Source organism: Procambarus clarkii, chromosome 62, assembly GCF_040958095.1.
Source record: "Procambarus clarkii isolate CNS0578487 chromosome 62, FALCON_Pclarkii_2.0, whole genome shotgun sequence".
Taxonomy (NCBI): domain Eukaryota; kingdom Metazoa; phylum Arthropoda; class Malacostraca; order Decapoda; family Cambaridae; genus Procambarus; species Procambarus clarkii.
In genome coordinates this window covers 17123559-17139188 of record NC_091211.1, presented here as the reverse complement: position 1 = coordinate 17139188, position 15630 = coordinate 17123559, and the positions used below count along the sequence as shown (strand labels likewise).

The 15630-nt window shown below is 40.0% G+C and overlaps 2 long non-coding RNA genes across 3 annotated transcripts in view; one reads left to right on the top strand and one right to left on the bottom strand.

Annotated features, from left to right (window-relative positions):
- The window catches only part of LOC138354273 (uncharacterized), a 164392-nt gene extending 153545 nt beyond the window's left edge, over positions 1–10847 (bottom strand). The window contains exons 1-3 of one of the 2 annotated variants that reach the window (XR_011223516.1): positions 10486–10842; positions 7398–7560; positions 6053–6151 (exon numbers count right to left, since the gene is read on the bottom strand). This is a non-coding gene — a long non-coding RNA (uncharacterized lncRNA). Of the gene's footprint in view, positions 1–6052; positions 6152–7397; positions 7561–10485 lie in introns of both variants that reach the window. The other variant, XR_011223517.1, reaches the window with a different exon arrangement.
- Positions 10848–12030: 1183 nt separating this feature from the next.
- LOC138354274 (uncharacterized) lies at positions 12031–14757 on the top strand. The gene is made up of 2 exons (XR_011223519.1): positions 12031–12386; positions 13039–14757. It is a non-coding gene; the product is annotated as an uncharacterized lncRNA (long non-coding RNA).
- The last annotated feature ends 873 nt before the right edge of the window (positions 14758–15630 follow it).

The window sequence follows — 15630 nt, the reverse complement described above, 5'->3', positions numbered from 1 at the left end:
ACCTGGAATGGAAACAAGTGCAGTGTGTGACAATTGATGGAGGAAAGAATATGTCTGGGACAAAGAAGGGTTTGGTTGGGCAAATTACAACAGCTTGTGAGGTTGGAGGCTCAAAACCCATTTTTCTGCATTGCCTTATCCATCAACAAGCATTGTGCCTAAAATATGTTGATATGTCTTGTGTCATGAAACCTGTTGTTTCTGTGGTTAATTTCATTAGATCTCATGCACTCAACCATCGCCAGTTCCGTGATTTCTTGAAAGAAATTGATGCGGAGTTTGTTAACTTGCCTTATTATACAGCAGTTAGATGGCTTAGTTGTGGAAAGGTTTTGCTGCATTTCTTTGAGCTCAGATTAGAAATTGATTTATTTCTCACAGAGAAAAATAACCCTCAGCCATTATTATCAGAATGTGAATGGATTTGGAAATTGGCATTTTTTGCAGATATGACAGGTCATATGAATAACTTGAATCTGAAATTGCAAGGCAAAACAAATTTGATCAGTGACTACTTTGTTCATGTCAAGGCATTCAGAGCAAAACTTGCACTACTTGAAGGCCAGGTGAAGGTTAAGAATTTTGCTCATTTTCCATGTTGTGAAAAATTTCATGCAGGAAGTAAAGTTGAATTTCCTTTTTCATTTGCAAATGAAATAATTTCAGATTTGAAAAAACAGTTTCAGAAGCGATTTGCTGACCTTGATGCCAAAGCAAATGAAATCAGGCTCTTTCATAATCCATTTGACTGCAATGCTGAAAATCTTCCAACTCAATTTCAAATGGAAATTATTGATCTCCAGGCAGATGACAGACTGAAAGATAAGTATAGAGAAGGAAATCTGATTGAGTTTTATAAATGCCTGCAGCCAGATCAGTTTCCAAATTCGATAAAGTTTGCTTGTAGTTTTGTGTCCATTTTTGGTTCAACATACTTGTGTGAACAAACTTTTTCCAAAATGAAGTATGTGAAATCTAACTATCGAGCAAATTTGTCTGATGATCACTTGAAATCAATTCTTACAATTGGCTCATCTAATCTGGAACCTGATTTTAATGAAATTTTGAAGTCAAAACAACAGTATCATTCGTCACACTAATTTGGTTGCATAAAACTAAAGGCAGGAATCTATTTAGTTTACCCTGATTTTTTCCAAAAAGATATGTTTGAATTTTTCCATGTTTATACTTTAATATTTGAGGAAATTAAATTACTGGCACTGATTTGTTTTTTGTTTTTTTTTCATTTTTTATTCCTCCGGCCCGCATAAATATGGGAAATATATAATGTGGCGCTTACATTGAAAAGTTTGGAGACCCCTGACTTAGATAACTGTATCCAAGCATAGAGGTTCCCCCCCCCCCCCTTCCCTTTCAGAAAAACATCTACTTTCGAAAAAGTTTAACATTGCCCAACAAAAATGATTCCAGAACTAAATTGCCTAATACCAGGAACAACTGAGAGCCATGACAAACACTGCAACCCTCTCCTACCCCCAAGTCTTATGCTATTTATGATCCAAGGTAATTTGACATACTATACTGTACTTCCTACAGACGAGTCTAGTGAGAGGGTGATCTCCTGGCGATTAAATTGAAGCACGATACAGGTGTCAACGAACATCAGTCAGCCCACTTGTCAGCACAGTGGATAACTAATGACATCATAATCTGCAGTGTTGTATGCCTCCCTGTGGCCATTTAAATCAATAAAACACAGGGTTGTGGCAATGTTTACAGCATAAGGCAAGGTATAGAGGAATCCTGGAATGCCATGTAATGTGTAGTCCTTGAATGTGCTTTAGGCAACCAAATTGAATAACAACATTTCTGGTGTTCGGCTATATAATCCGAGTTTCTCATTCGGTATGATGTTTTAAACCTAAATAGGAATTCACTTTAAAGGTCAATTTATTTGCAAAGTGCTAACCAGATTCCAAATTACTGAGCTCTGAAAATACTACAAGGCAAGTTTAACCGAATGAGTGTTTGCCTATCCATACCCCCATGAGGTATGTGACAACACTGAATAAAGAAAGGGTCTTTGAGCATTCACCGTGCAGGTATTAATATAATTGTACAATGGTGCTTGGTGGATGATATTTCCTATTAAAACTCATTGGACAACTGTTTGTATTAGACATTTTAAACCTACAAATGGTAGCCCTAGATATCGCACTACAGTATTAATTACAAGATGAACAATGTAAAATCAATACCACAACAGCAAAGGATGACAATGGCTTTTCAACAACCGACAAACACACAGGTCTAACACCAGCCATCCCGAGAGAGGACGTCCCAAGCATGTACACCCCACAACTTTACATCACCTTTGCTACCTCACGCGAGCACGCAACAGCATGAGGATGCCATACTCCCAAACCAACTCCATGCACTTTGAGGCTTTAACAACTCAACATTTAAAAAGTTGATTTAAAAAATCAAACACCTGAATTTTTCCCGAATTAAATTTACTAGGGAAATGCACACCAAGCCATGAAACTTACAATGAAGATGAACAAACTACACACAACTGTCACCAAACTTCCACATACCACCCCCCTCTCACTCCTGCCCTCCCTCCTTAGGTGCTCTGATTGGCTGAGCACCTGAGCCACCACCACTCGCCTCTTGTTGTGAGAGCCTAGAGCATGTTTGGTTGCACTTTAAAAGTTCCCGAGTGTACTCGCCTAATTGTGAGTACCGCCTGCCCGGTTCACCATTTTGTTTTTCAATCTACCTCAATTTACCCCTTTACAGTCAAATATTATGCAAAATTCTGTTTAAGACTTGTCCCTTCTTAACTTAAATAACTGCTTTGGCCATCTGCAATCTTTCTAGGTGGGTAAAAATGACTCTTGAGGCCAGAAAGGACTTATCACACGGCGATCATAACAATACGGTACACACACAAAATCACAACCTGATATACACCGAGCAGAAAATCCACTGGAGCTGTGATGCGACGTAAACCCTTGCCCAAGGCACTGGCAGCTGCATACTCTACCACAGTATATTACTGACTTTGTAAAAGTCTTACAACCGGATTTCCCCATAAATCACAGCAAGTTTTGAGGCCCCTCCTTGAGTCAACGTCTTACGTAAGACCTACAAGCACTCAGGTGAAGGCTGAAGAAGCAGTTCAACACCATACGCCCCAACTTCAAATACACAGTTGAGAGGCGGGACCAAAACGTGATTTTCTGTGTGTGCCTGAAGTTGGGGCATACGGTCTTGCTTCACCCTTCACTTTACCCTTCACCGGCGTACTTCAGGGGTTTTATTTAATACTTGGACTGGCTTCAGTAGGGCCTCCAGAATTTCTGTGGCTTCACAAGTGTCACGTGAATCCCCTGCATAGCAGTGGAACTGCCTTTTCCCTTCACCTTCAATACCTCTGCACTGGAAGTATTATACATCTACACCAGCCCAGAAGAGTCATCAGTCCTGCCACCTCTCCATACCCCCCAGGGCCTGGCACGGCCTGGTACGACTCAGAGGCAAGCCGGGCGCCACTGCTAACTGGCAGTTTGTCCCCACAAACAAGCAGTTAGCCGCCTTCAACTGACAGTGGTACAGCTCAACACAAAGGCACCGCCAGCCACAACGAGCATTTTGCTAGTTGACCGGATGTCCACCTCGTGTTGACACTGGATGAGTCATCACCGCCGGACTATATAAAGAGCGCTGCCTCCCTGGAGAGGCAATCTCTCCCTTAGTGCTCTAGGATCACCTTGGTGTCTCTAACCCGTCGTCCACTTCCAGCCAACGTCGTGTGACTGATGCCATGGTGGTATGGTAGCTGTCTTCAGAACACCAGTATATCTTCATACTTTTATTCATTGCTTATAGTTTATTTTTTGCATTTAAGGTCATACTAACTTGTTCACCTTTGCATTACATGATAGTCAAGTATTGTCATGTGTTATTTTTGTTCATTACTATTTCAGTAAATTGTTTAATTATTTATTTGATAATTTTCATTTGTTTCCACCTGCAACTTACACACTGCAAGGCCAATACCAGCATTTCTTTCATTTATGTGAGGGAGAGCCATACCATCTTGGTTCAGTATAGCTGTGATACCATAACCCGTCACACAAGATATCCAGTTGTAAGACTTTTACCATCAGTGGTGGTAGAGTATGCAACTGGCAATGCCTTTGTTACAGGTTCGCTTCATCTCACAGCCCCAGTGGATTTTCTCACACATTTGAATACATGAAACAACTTTATTTGATACATTCCAAACCAAAGTACTGTACAGTACAGTAATTATCAAACCATCAAATGTGTGGGATAATCATAGTGCGCTAAATATCACTAACGTCGCCAATACAAGAACAAAAACGCATACGGCGAACAATATCAAAGGTATTGAATTTACCAAGAATTTTATCGAGGGACAATTGATCCCTCGATAAACAATTCCCGACAATGGTCGGGAAGCAAGACACGTAAGTCCTGGAAGTCAGGACATGTAGAGACAACGGTTTGGACAATAAGAAGCAGGGCAGCGCTCCATTAAGTGCCCGTGAGTTAAACGTGTATGACCAATATACAACCTCGCCAGAGCCGTTTCCCACCACCAACTACGGTGGTAGGAGGAAGGCCACGGGAACACACTACTCTTAAGAGCACGCAATTTGTTACCAGTAACCGAAGACCAACAACCCTGACAACGGGCAAGAATGGGGAAATGAATAACTGGGTAAAAGTCATAATAAGGAATACCTTTACGGGAGATGGGACAGATGCGGATAGCTTCCTTAGCGGCAGTGTCCACACGCTCATTTAAGAACGCACCAATATGGGTGGGAATCCAGCGAAATTCCACTGTCTTAAATCTATTGGAGATAAGAAACAGCCAATGTTGAATTTCAACTACCAAAGGATGGACTGGATTAAAGGATTCTAGAGCCATGAGGGCACTGCAAGTGTCAACTACAAACACAGAGGAGGATTGACAGCGAGAAAAGAGTTGATGAAGAGCATAGAGAATAGCATAAAGTTCTGCCATGAAGATGCTAGTCTCCGGAGGCAGGAGACACAAAGGTGCAGTCAGGAAAAACAACAGAGTAGCCTACACCATCTGCAGACTTAAGACCCATTGGTGAAGACAGAAATAGAGTGGAAGTGTGAAGAAAAGTGTTCAAGGAAAAGGTGATTTAGAACTGTAGGAGGGGTAAAAGTTTTAGTCATGTGGGTCAAGGCTTACAGAATTTAGGAACGGGGACCCCTCCATAGGGGCAAAGATGGAATGACACGAGGGGAAATATTGGTAACACAAACTGAAAGAGCATTTTGTAAGAGAGACAACCGTACAGAAAGAGATAGGTGGTGAAGGGGAACAGGAACCACAGGATGGGTAAAGGTCAAGGCATGACATAAGCAAGAGTGAGGGTGCTGTAAGGACCGTGCAAGGTGGAGAAGACAGTAGCGATCATGGCGATCCTGTAGAAACAGGACGCCAGTTTCAACATACAGGCTTAGGGTAGGTGTCGAAGGAAAGGTACCAGAGCCGAGCCGTAACCCAGTATGATGCAGTGTGTCCGGATGGTGAAGGGTAGAAGGAGAAGCAGACGAGTAAACGGGGCCATAATCGAGTTTAGACAGAACGAGAGAGGAATGTAAAGAGAGGAGCAGTGTCGATTAGCTCCCCAAGAAGTATGGGACATGACCTAAAGTTAGTTAAGGGCCTTAGAGCATTCAACTCGGACGTAAAAAATATGGGGCGACAAAGACAAACGAGTGTCAAAGATTAGCCCTAAAAGCTTTAGCAGATTCTTTGTACAAAAGGGGATGACCCCTGTTACCTAACAGTAAATAGGTATCTGGGAGTTAGCTGTTACAGGCTGCTTCCTAGGGGGGTGCGTGTGTGGGAGAAAAAAAAATTTAGTAGTTAACCACTGAACTGCTCTGTCTCCAAATAACACCCTGGTGCACAAGAAATAAATTCTTTCCAAAAATTTTTTTTCTCTTCTTATATTGTTAAAATGCAGAGTCTGATCACGGGGAAACTAAACAAAAAATATTGTATGTGACTTACTTTAGCTGCGATGGAGCTGGGAAGTTGAGCAAATTATGGGCGCTGAGCGTTGGAGCGATGGGGGTCTGTCGGCCCCGCCACCCCGTGCGACGGCAGTTGCTGCGAATAAAATGTTGCGCAATTATTTTGAAGTTTCTCATTCATTTCTTCTTTTTTTTTGCTGTAATATTATTTAAAAGTGTGTAATTTGTGGAATTTATATAATTCAAAGTATAGAACATCGCTATGCTCAAAATTATGGGCCTCATATATGCGACATATTCTACAATCAAACAGTGTTTTTGCTGTTATTACACTATATACACACATTGTATATACCCATCTACGTATGTATTCACCATAACGATCCACTATGTTGGTATGGTGAGCCCAAAAAACATGAGTGAGCTGCCACACCCTGCCAGTCCTCCCTCCCTCCTCCAACACATTACTCGCCAACATTCCTCCTCCCAAAATACTGTTATTGTGTTTATTACACTATTTACACACGTTATGTATAAGTATGTACATGTTTTATTCATGTACATACGTACATACTTCCATCTCCTCACCTCTCTCTCTTGCCTACTTAATGCTCTTGCTTCCCTCATCTCATCACAATCGACTTTATAATGGTCCAGGACGGATCGAAATGTCGTCGTCTATTCAATTTCCAGTGTGTGGTTTGGTCAACAATGAAATCTTCATGCAAGATCTTATAAAGAAAACCCCTAGAACGAGTTTTGTAGATACGAAAGAGTTTAAGGTGAGTAGGGGATGGTTTGAGAAATTTTGAAAAAAGACGTGGTATTCATAGTGTTGTGAGGCATGGTGAGGGTGCCAGCTCAGACAAAGTAGGGGCTGAAAGATTTGTTCATGATTTTAAAGATTTTGTAGATACTGTATTGATGGATATATTCCACAACAAGTGTTTAATTGTGAGGAGACATAGCTATTCTGGAAAAAATTGCCGAAGAGGACATACATTACCCAAGAGGAGACGTCACTGCCCGGACACAAGCTAACTTGGGCTAACTTGTGTCAGGATAGGCTAACTCTTGTGCTGTGTGGCGATTTGAAAATTAAACCCTTGCTCGTGTATCATTCCGAAAATCCAAGAGTTTTAAAAAATATATGATGTGCAGAAAAACTGTGATGTGGAGTGGTTTGCCCTGCCACCAAAAAATATCTGCAAGAGAAAAGTTTGACACTCAAGGTCCTGCTTCTCGACAATGCTCCTGCTCATCCTCCAGACTTGGAGGATGCATTGTTGGGGCCACTTTTTTTTTTTTTAGGGATATTCCTACATGAGCCCTGAGTTTCTGGCTAATGTACCAATGACATGAAGGAGGAGTTTTCAACCTACCTTGTGTTAGGTGTGCAGAGGTCAATGGTTGAACATAATGTCAGGAGCAAAGGGGGGCCTTTGCCTCTTCGAACACAATTGCGACCATCTTCATCTCTTCGAACTATCCTAAATGCTCTCTTCACCTGTCTGACCAAATTGGGTGTCCAGACCACCTTTGAATCTGAAATTGTAAAATAAATAGCAATTTCAGAATATTCAGTCCATTTATACTAACAAAATTATACATACAGTACTGTAATTGAAATTTTACAGAATGATAAAGGCAATTTAGCAACTTTGTTAAAATGCACATGGGGGAAATACATGAAAATAGGTTAATATTGTTTGTAAGGTTGATGGGAAATGTTTATTACTTTTATGATTTAAAAGATGTATAGCCCTAATACTCCATCCTGGGTGCATTCCACCAGGTAATGACCACAGCAAAAGTTTTCCACGAGGCTCTATTGTCACACAAACTTTTCACATTTTCAAACTTGATTCATCTTTCCCCCCCCCCCCCTCGTTCCAGGGGTTTTCTTTAAAAGGTCTTCATGCAAATGCCTTGGTTTCTCACAAATGATGGCCTCTGAAATGCTATCACCTGCTAACTCTTTGTTGTGTATCCAAATTAATAAAAACTTTTTAACATCCTCAAGTGTTTGTGTTCTTTGTTTCGGGATTGTTGATATGCCTTTTGCCACTTTAATGTTCATAATGTCCTTTTCTTAGCAAGTACAGTGCATATTGTTGACATAGATTTGTTGTACTGCCTAGCTAGTTCAACAACCCGTGCACCATTTTGATGTTTATGAATGCTCTCTTGTTTTTCCTCTATGGTCATTCTCACATGTGTTTTCTTGGCTTGAACCTTACCACTGGCTTTCTTGGGACTCATGGCAAGATATATCATAACAAATTTTATGTTCAAATAGCCAAAAATCCCAAAACAAATGTAATGCTTTACAAAGAATTCAGGCGCGATACTTACTAGGCAGGAGACACTGGTAAACTGAGGCGCGATCACCATGCCACCACGCGCTAGGTCAGCCCATACGTATATCAACAAACTCCTTTCCCGAGGCAAAGTTTGTAACCCGATTCAAATTTTTCGAAGAAATTAGGCTCGTAACCCGAAAAGTTCATAAATATTCATTCGTAAGTCGAGGTGTCACTATATATAACTAAAAAATTAAACTCAGGATTACTTTCAATCCCCACCCCGTTTGCTCTACTCCATTGCCACCTACCTTCACCCCCCTCTATGATGTACTCTTCCATAGACACCTACCTTTGCCCCCCTCCTCCCCTCTACTCCTCCATCATCACCTACCTTCACACCCCCTCCCTTCTCCTCCTCCATCGTCACCTTCCTTTCACCCTCCTCTATGATGTACTCTTCCATAGACACCAACGTTCACTGCATATAATGCTCCCCTCTACTCCTCCATCGTCACCTACTTTCACCCCCCCCCCCTCCGCTCTACTCCTCCAGGGTCGCAGACAATTTCACGAGCGTGAGAACTACGAGTTCTCTAACTACTCTCACACTCCTACTCTCTCACCAGTGAGGGGGAGGGAAGGAGGGAGGAAATGAAGGAAGAAAGGTGGGGGAGAGAGAATAGGCAGGGGGGAGGAGGGCCTAGATACATTTCTTCCATATAGATAGGTAGACTGAGGGAGAGCTGCTTGCCAAGAGCCCTATCAGACAGGCTTCCTATTCCTCAACCCTCCCTAATATGCCACATCCTGGTCAGGACAACTTGCTCGAATGTTATTCTTGGTGTGACTCGAGAACTGACCTCGAGGCGGGGCATGGGCATGGATTATCTCCCTGGGGCACGCACCTCCCTGCCCCAGCTCTCTCTCTCTCACATAATCTATCAAGGGTCTAACATGAGGTCATTGTGCCTACCAGAAGCGTATATGTCCAAGGCTGGCCACCTGTCTGGACCATTCAAATGTATAAACACGTAATTAGTCTATTAAAATTATATATAATGCTACAATTATAAATTAATTTGTTCATGGTCATTCGTTTATCAGTATTTTAATATGAGGTATATATACGCATGTATGTATACGTTGACGTACACATATATGATTATGTGTATAGAATGATTATGATTATGTGTAATCATATATGATTATATCTAATGGAATGCATTAGTAAGTGATGTGGTGGAGGCTGACTCCATACACAGGTTCAAGTGTAGATATGATAGAGCCCAATAGGCTCAGAAACCTGTACACCTGTTGATTGACGGTTGAGAGGTGGAACTAAAGAGCCAGAGCTCAACCCCAGCAAGCACAATTAGGCGAGTATATGAATGAATGCACATGTACACTTTCAAATGAATTAAGATACCTTGAGATACACAATGACTTAGTTTAAATAGTTTAAACACATTATGGTACTGATTTTGACATGCTGATGTCTGGAAGGGAGAGGGGGTGTGGGGGGTTATTGTCTGAGGTGGAGGACCAGAGGAGGGGGTCAGTGGAAGGATGGTGGCTGGAGGGATGCCATTGTTCTAATGGTTATGAAAACAATTATTGATGGCAGGAATTCAGTGGGTGTGTACTTCACCCGCACCATCACCATACTGTGCCCTGCTACAACCCCCCCCCCCCACTCCACCCATGCTGTGTGCGGCGTATTACACATTATGGGATAACCGACTGTCTGTCCATTCCTGTCTGCTCGTTATGCTGCCCTTCCTTTTGAAAATTGTCTGCTTTATCGACTTCCTTCAAGACCACACATTAGCCTCTTATCACGCCCTCTTACCACTCTCAGGGAGCCGGCTCTTCTATACAATAGTTACCACTCAGTCCCCAAGGTGAAAGTGTGTCCGGGCATATGACTTGTTACGTGTACTTATTTGCGATTCGTTTGGGCTGTCATGTGTGGTGATTAGTGTTGGGTAAGGCTAGGCCAGGTCAGGTCAGACTAGGCCAGGTCAGACTAGGCTAGGTAAGGCTAGGCCAGGTCAGGTCAGACTAGGCCAGGTCAGACTAGGCTAGGCCAGGTCAGGTCTGGCTAGGCCAGGTCAGGCCAGGCCAGGCTTGGCAGGGTGAGAGAAGTAAAGCGGCAGGTACTTACGTTTCCGAGAAAGTAGCGGCGGTAGTATATTGTTGATTTAGATTCGACGACATCCTGAAGCTAGTTAGTGGCGGCCTCATCGCTCTCGAACTTCTTGTTGTTGTAGGGGATACGAGGCACACCCAATATCCCCCTTACATTGATCACATCGCACACTAATATTTTTACTATTTCCGACACCAGATTTGTCTGTTTCGTATATGTATAATTGTTCAATATTAAAACCACAATAGAATGCTCTAAGTACTTTCGTATATTAATACATCTTCAGAAGGAATGGTTCGCTCTGAAGATGTATTAATATAAGAAAGTACTAAAGGAAATTCCTGTTTCAATTCTTCCTTCGTGGTCTGACACTCTTATTATATATTGTATATACTGAATTATATATACTATGCTTATATAATATATACTGAAATATTGTTACATTTAACGGATGAAACAAAGTATATATCTGTATTTTTAATAAAATATAAAACATTAATATTTATCAACGTATCTCTGTGAATTACATAATTTATCAGTACTGTACAGCCTGTGATCTCCACCTGGCTGGCCACTGATACTTTATTTATTTATTTATTTATGCATTTACAAGAAGGTACATTGGGATTGTGAGGATACAAATATGGTAATTACAGTCTTGTAAAGCCACTAGCACGCGCAGCGTTTCGGACAGGTCCTTAATCTAAGAAAATTTTATTTATTTATTTATTTATTTATTTATGCATATACAAGAATGTACATAAGGAATGTGAGGATACAATTATGGTAATTACAGTCTTGTAAAGCCACTAGCACGCGCAGCGTTTCGGGCAGGTCCTTAATCTAAGAAAATTTTAAGGAGGTAAATACTTGCAAAATTTATAGACAAAAAAATGATAACAGATTAATTACATGGAATGAAAAAAAAAAGATGAGAGAAAATTATAGGTACAGTATAATATATTAAAGCACATAGATAGCTAAGATTGATTGCAATGACAGCTTAAAATGGTAGTTGACAAAAATTGGTAGTCACAATACAGCATATGGCTAGCACATAAAAGAAGACAGCAATGAACACAATGATAAGGTTGTTTGATATTACATAAAAATTAGGAGATTGGGTACCAACTAGGTACAGAGCAAATTTAAAGCTCAGTGTAGGAAACTAAATAGATGAAGTTAGGTACTTTTTGGTTTTGCTTTTAAATAAGGCAAAAGTTTTACAGTTTTTCAATTCACTAGGGAATGAGTTCCATAGACTAGGTCCCTTAATTTGCATAGAGTGTTTACACAGATTAAGTTTGACCCTGGGGATATCAAAGAGATATTTATTTCTGGTGTGGTGAAAATGGGTCCTATTACATCTGTCCAGGGAGAGTTTCAGAGCATGGTTTGCATTTAAGAACAGGGTTTTGTAAATGTAGTTGACACAAGAGAATGTGTGGAGGGAGTTAATATTTAGCAAGTTTAGGGATTTAAACAAGGGAGCTGAGTGTTGTCTGAAAGCTGAGTTAGTTATCATTCTGATAGCAGATTTTTGCTGTGTGATGATGGGCTTAAGGGTCCATAGAATTACCCCAATCATCCCAAATCAGGCCAAAACTACCCAAAACGTATTAGCATTACGTAAGTAATGAAGAAATATGGTATATTTACTTACTATAATGTTGGTGCTACACGTAGAACATGATCAAACCTATTTTTTCTCTGAAATAATCTAATTTCATAACGAAATGAGACGTAAATATGTGAGAGGTGACGCCATAGGAAGTCGACGGTCCAAGCGACAATTGTGTGGAGCGACTTATCCAAGATATATGGTCGCCTGGAGAGTGTTTGCTGCCATAACAGCCTCCTGTACACAGTGATCCAGTCGTCGTATTTCATGGCTCAAATTGTCGCAAATTTAATTGGTAATATTAACAAGTAGAATGTGTATTTATAATAATATTTTTCATAAACAGCCACAAAATATTTAATATTTATTAAAAAAAAGTGTCTGGAAGTTAAATCAATTCCACATGACAATAAATTTGTTATATAGATACTAGCGTTATTCGTTGGTATGCGTTCGCTATTTAAACTACTCCAGTCCTTTTCGTTCATAGAACACCGAACCCTACACGCTCTCTGATATATTGCTTAATTAACAAATATTCACAAATAAAGATTATATTTATATATGTTATCAGAAAGGCAGATATAAAATAGTTTGTGTTAATGCATCACAGAGATTATACCTTATTAGAGAGGAAAAATATTCATATTTTAAATAAGGCTTCTTGGCCGACGCTCTCCCTTTCGATGGGAACTATGACCTTTTGAAAATCAATGTTAATTGAATCTATATATTATAAAAAACGAAGTTTTTTATGTCATCAGAAAGACATATAAGCTGCATGCTAATACTTTGGTATAAATATAACTGAAGTGAAAGTGAAGATATATGCCTTTTTATAGTTACTTGATGGCTCGCTCAGGGAGTGTGAAGGCCTGCACACAAGCCAATCAATTTTATAATTAATGTACATATATGCAAAGTAACGTCAAAGGTTTTTATTTCAGAATGAAGACAGATGTAGACGATAATGTAAATACATTTCAAGGAAAACATATCTTAAATGAAAGCAAAGATATGGTCAAATAAATAGGCAATACCACACCATCGCCAGTGTCCGGACACATGAATATTCGCATTAGGTAGGTGAAAGGAAATGTACCCAACCATTTCCATTTACGCGACCAGTTTCCGTTCTTATGTTCTTACTTACATTTATTGAAATTTATCATCATCATCATTTACAGAAATAAATTAACATAAAAATGTAGTAATTTTAATACACAAAACAGAAGTAGATATGTATGTAAATTATGACGCAGGATAGGATCACTATTGCAGAACTATTCGCATACTTTGCGTCATTATATACAGTACTGGAATTTAAAAAAAATCGCGGAATTCAGAGATAACACCATCATTGGTGTCCAAGAAAAGTGTAAGTACTTCATTTATAATGATGTGCTGCCCGAAATCTTAGCGAAGTATCTAAAATTTGCTTACTGTAAGTAATTCATGCAAATGATTGTAAAGCCGTCGCCCAGTTGGGTGGGTGTGGAGCACATGACTGTTAAGCTGCCGCCCAGTTGGGTGGGTGTGGAGCACATGACTGTTAAGCTGCCGCCCAGTTGGGTGGGTGTTGAGCACATGACTGTTAAGCTGCCGCCCAGTTGGGTGGGTGTGGATCACATGACTGTTAAGCAGCCGCCCAGTTTGGTGGGTGTGGAGCACATGACTGTAAAGCTGCCACCCAGTTGGGTGGGTGTGGAGCACATGACTGTTAAGCTGCCGCCCAGTTCGGTGGGTGTGGAGCACATGACTGTAAAGCTGCCGCCCAGTTGGTTGGGTGTAGAGCAAGACTAGTAATTGGACGACTCACCATAGATGTAAAGTGCCTAGTATAGTGACTTGTGAGGCTCTTGTTGAATCACTTGTGATACAAAGATTATTGATGTGTGTATTTGTGTGGGTGATTGAATATATATGTGAATGTATATGTATATATGCAATTGACGATCACGAAACAATAATCATTTGTATGCGGAAAAATCCATATTTAATTTCTCTGGATTTACCGCATATGTATATATATGTACATGTATGTATGATTATGTGTACATGTATATATAACATTAATAAGAGGAAATGAAGATGAAGAAATGATAAAAAGAATGGCAATAGTGGATAGTAGTAACACACTTAAGAATTATTCAGTAATAAATACAAACTCGTCCTTCACCTATGATAAAGGAAAGTCAACTTGGAACGATTCAATTTACATGAGATTAAGATTAGGATACAAATATATCTGGCAATACGGAGTTGATGTCAGTGAAAAAGATAAGGAGTGTAAATTATGTAGTATGCCGCACGCCCACACCTTAGAACATTATGTATTATAGTGTCAACTTATTGATAACTATAGAAATAAGGAAATAAGTAATGTACCACATCAAATTGTTTGTATGTGTGATAATGGTATGATAGACAGTATACTTAGGAGCTACAAAAATTTTGCCCCAAGAGTGTAACAATTGTATGCTGTACTTACTATATTAACCTGCAATGTTAAATGGGATTCTTGTAATGTTAATTGTCTATTTGTACTTACTGAATTTGTGCGCCCCTTGAGGGACTTGAAGTAGAGGGGGTAGAAATAGCCTAAGTTACTCTATCCCTTTGAGATGTATTTTTTTCTTGTCTCAATAAACATACTTGAACTTGAACTATAAATATTTTTGGCTTCCTGACCATAAAGTTACCGCCGCAGTCGAGGGTAAGAGACCGGATGTACCCCATATACAAGCCGCACTAGCTATTAGTTCATAAAAGCTGACAACTTACCCAGATAAACATTACTTCCTAATTATATATATATATGCAAATAATACAATTAAAATGTTTAAAACATAATTATATATATGTATCATGTGGACAGTTTTTAATGTAATTTTTTCTCCTGATATTCGGGTTCTTTATTATGCTTCATCTTGAGGCAAAGCCCAATACCTTACGCCATATTGATGCTCTGTCCACAGATCATTCTCTCTCTCTCTCTCTCTCTCTCAAATCATATACATTGATGGTTTCCTACACCGCCACACGGGTGAAGCTGCAAGTGCAGTTGCCTCTACCCATCAGACAGAAATATTTGCCTTGCTTGTTACACTAAAATGTGTACAAGTGTGTGTGTCTATATATGTATTAACACGATATACTGAACGGGGTGAGAATAGCTTGAGCTATATAGCTCAATAGCTTGTTAGTGGTGCATGGTGTTAGTGGTGTATGGTGATATTGGTGTATGGTGTTAGTGATGTATGATGTTAGTGATGAATGGTGTTAGTGGTGTATGGTGTTATTGGTGTATGGTGTTAGTGGTGTATGGTGTTAGTGGTGTATGGTGTTCGTGGTGTATGCTGTTAATTGTGTATAGTGTTAGTTGTGTATGGTGTTCGTGGTGTATGCTGTTAATTGTGTATAGTGTTAGTGGTGTATGGTGTTAGTGGTGTATGGTGTTAGTGGTGTATGGTGATATTGGTGTATGGTGTTAGTGATGTATGATGTTAGTGATGAATGGTGTTAGTGGTGTATGGTGT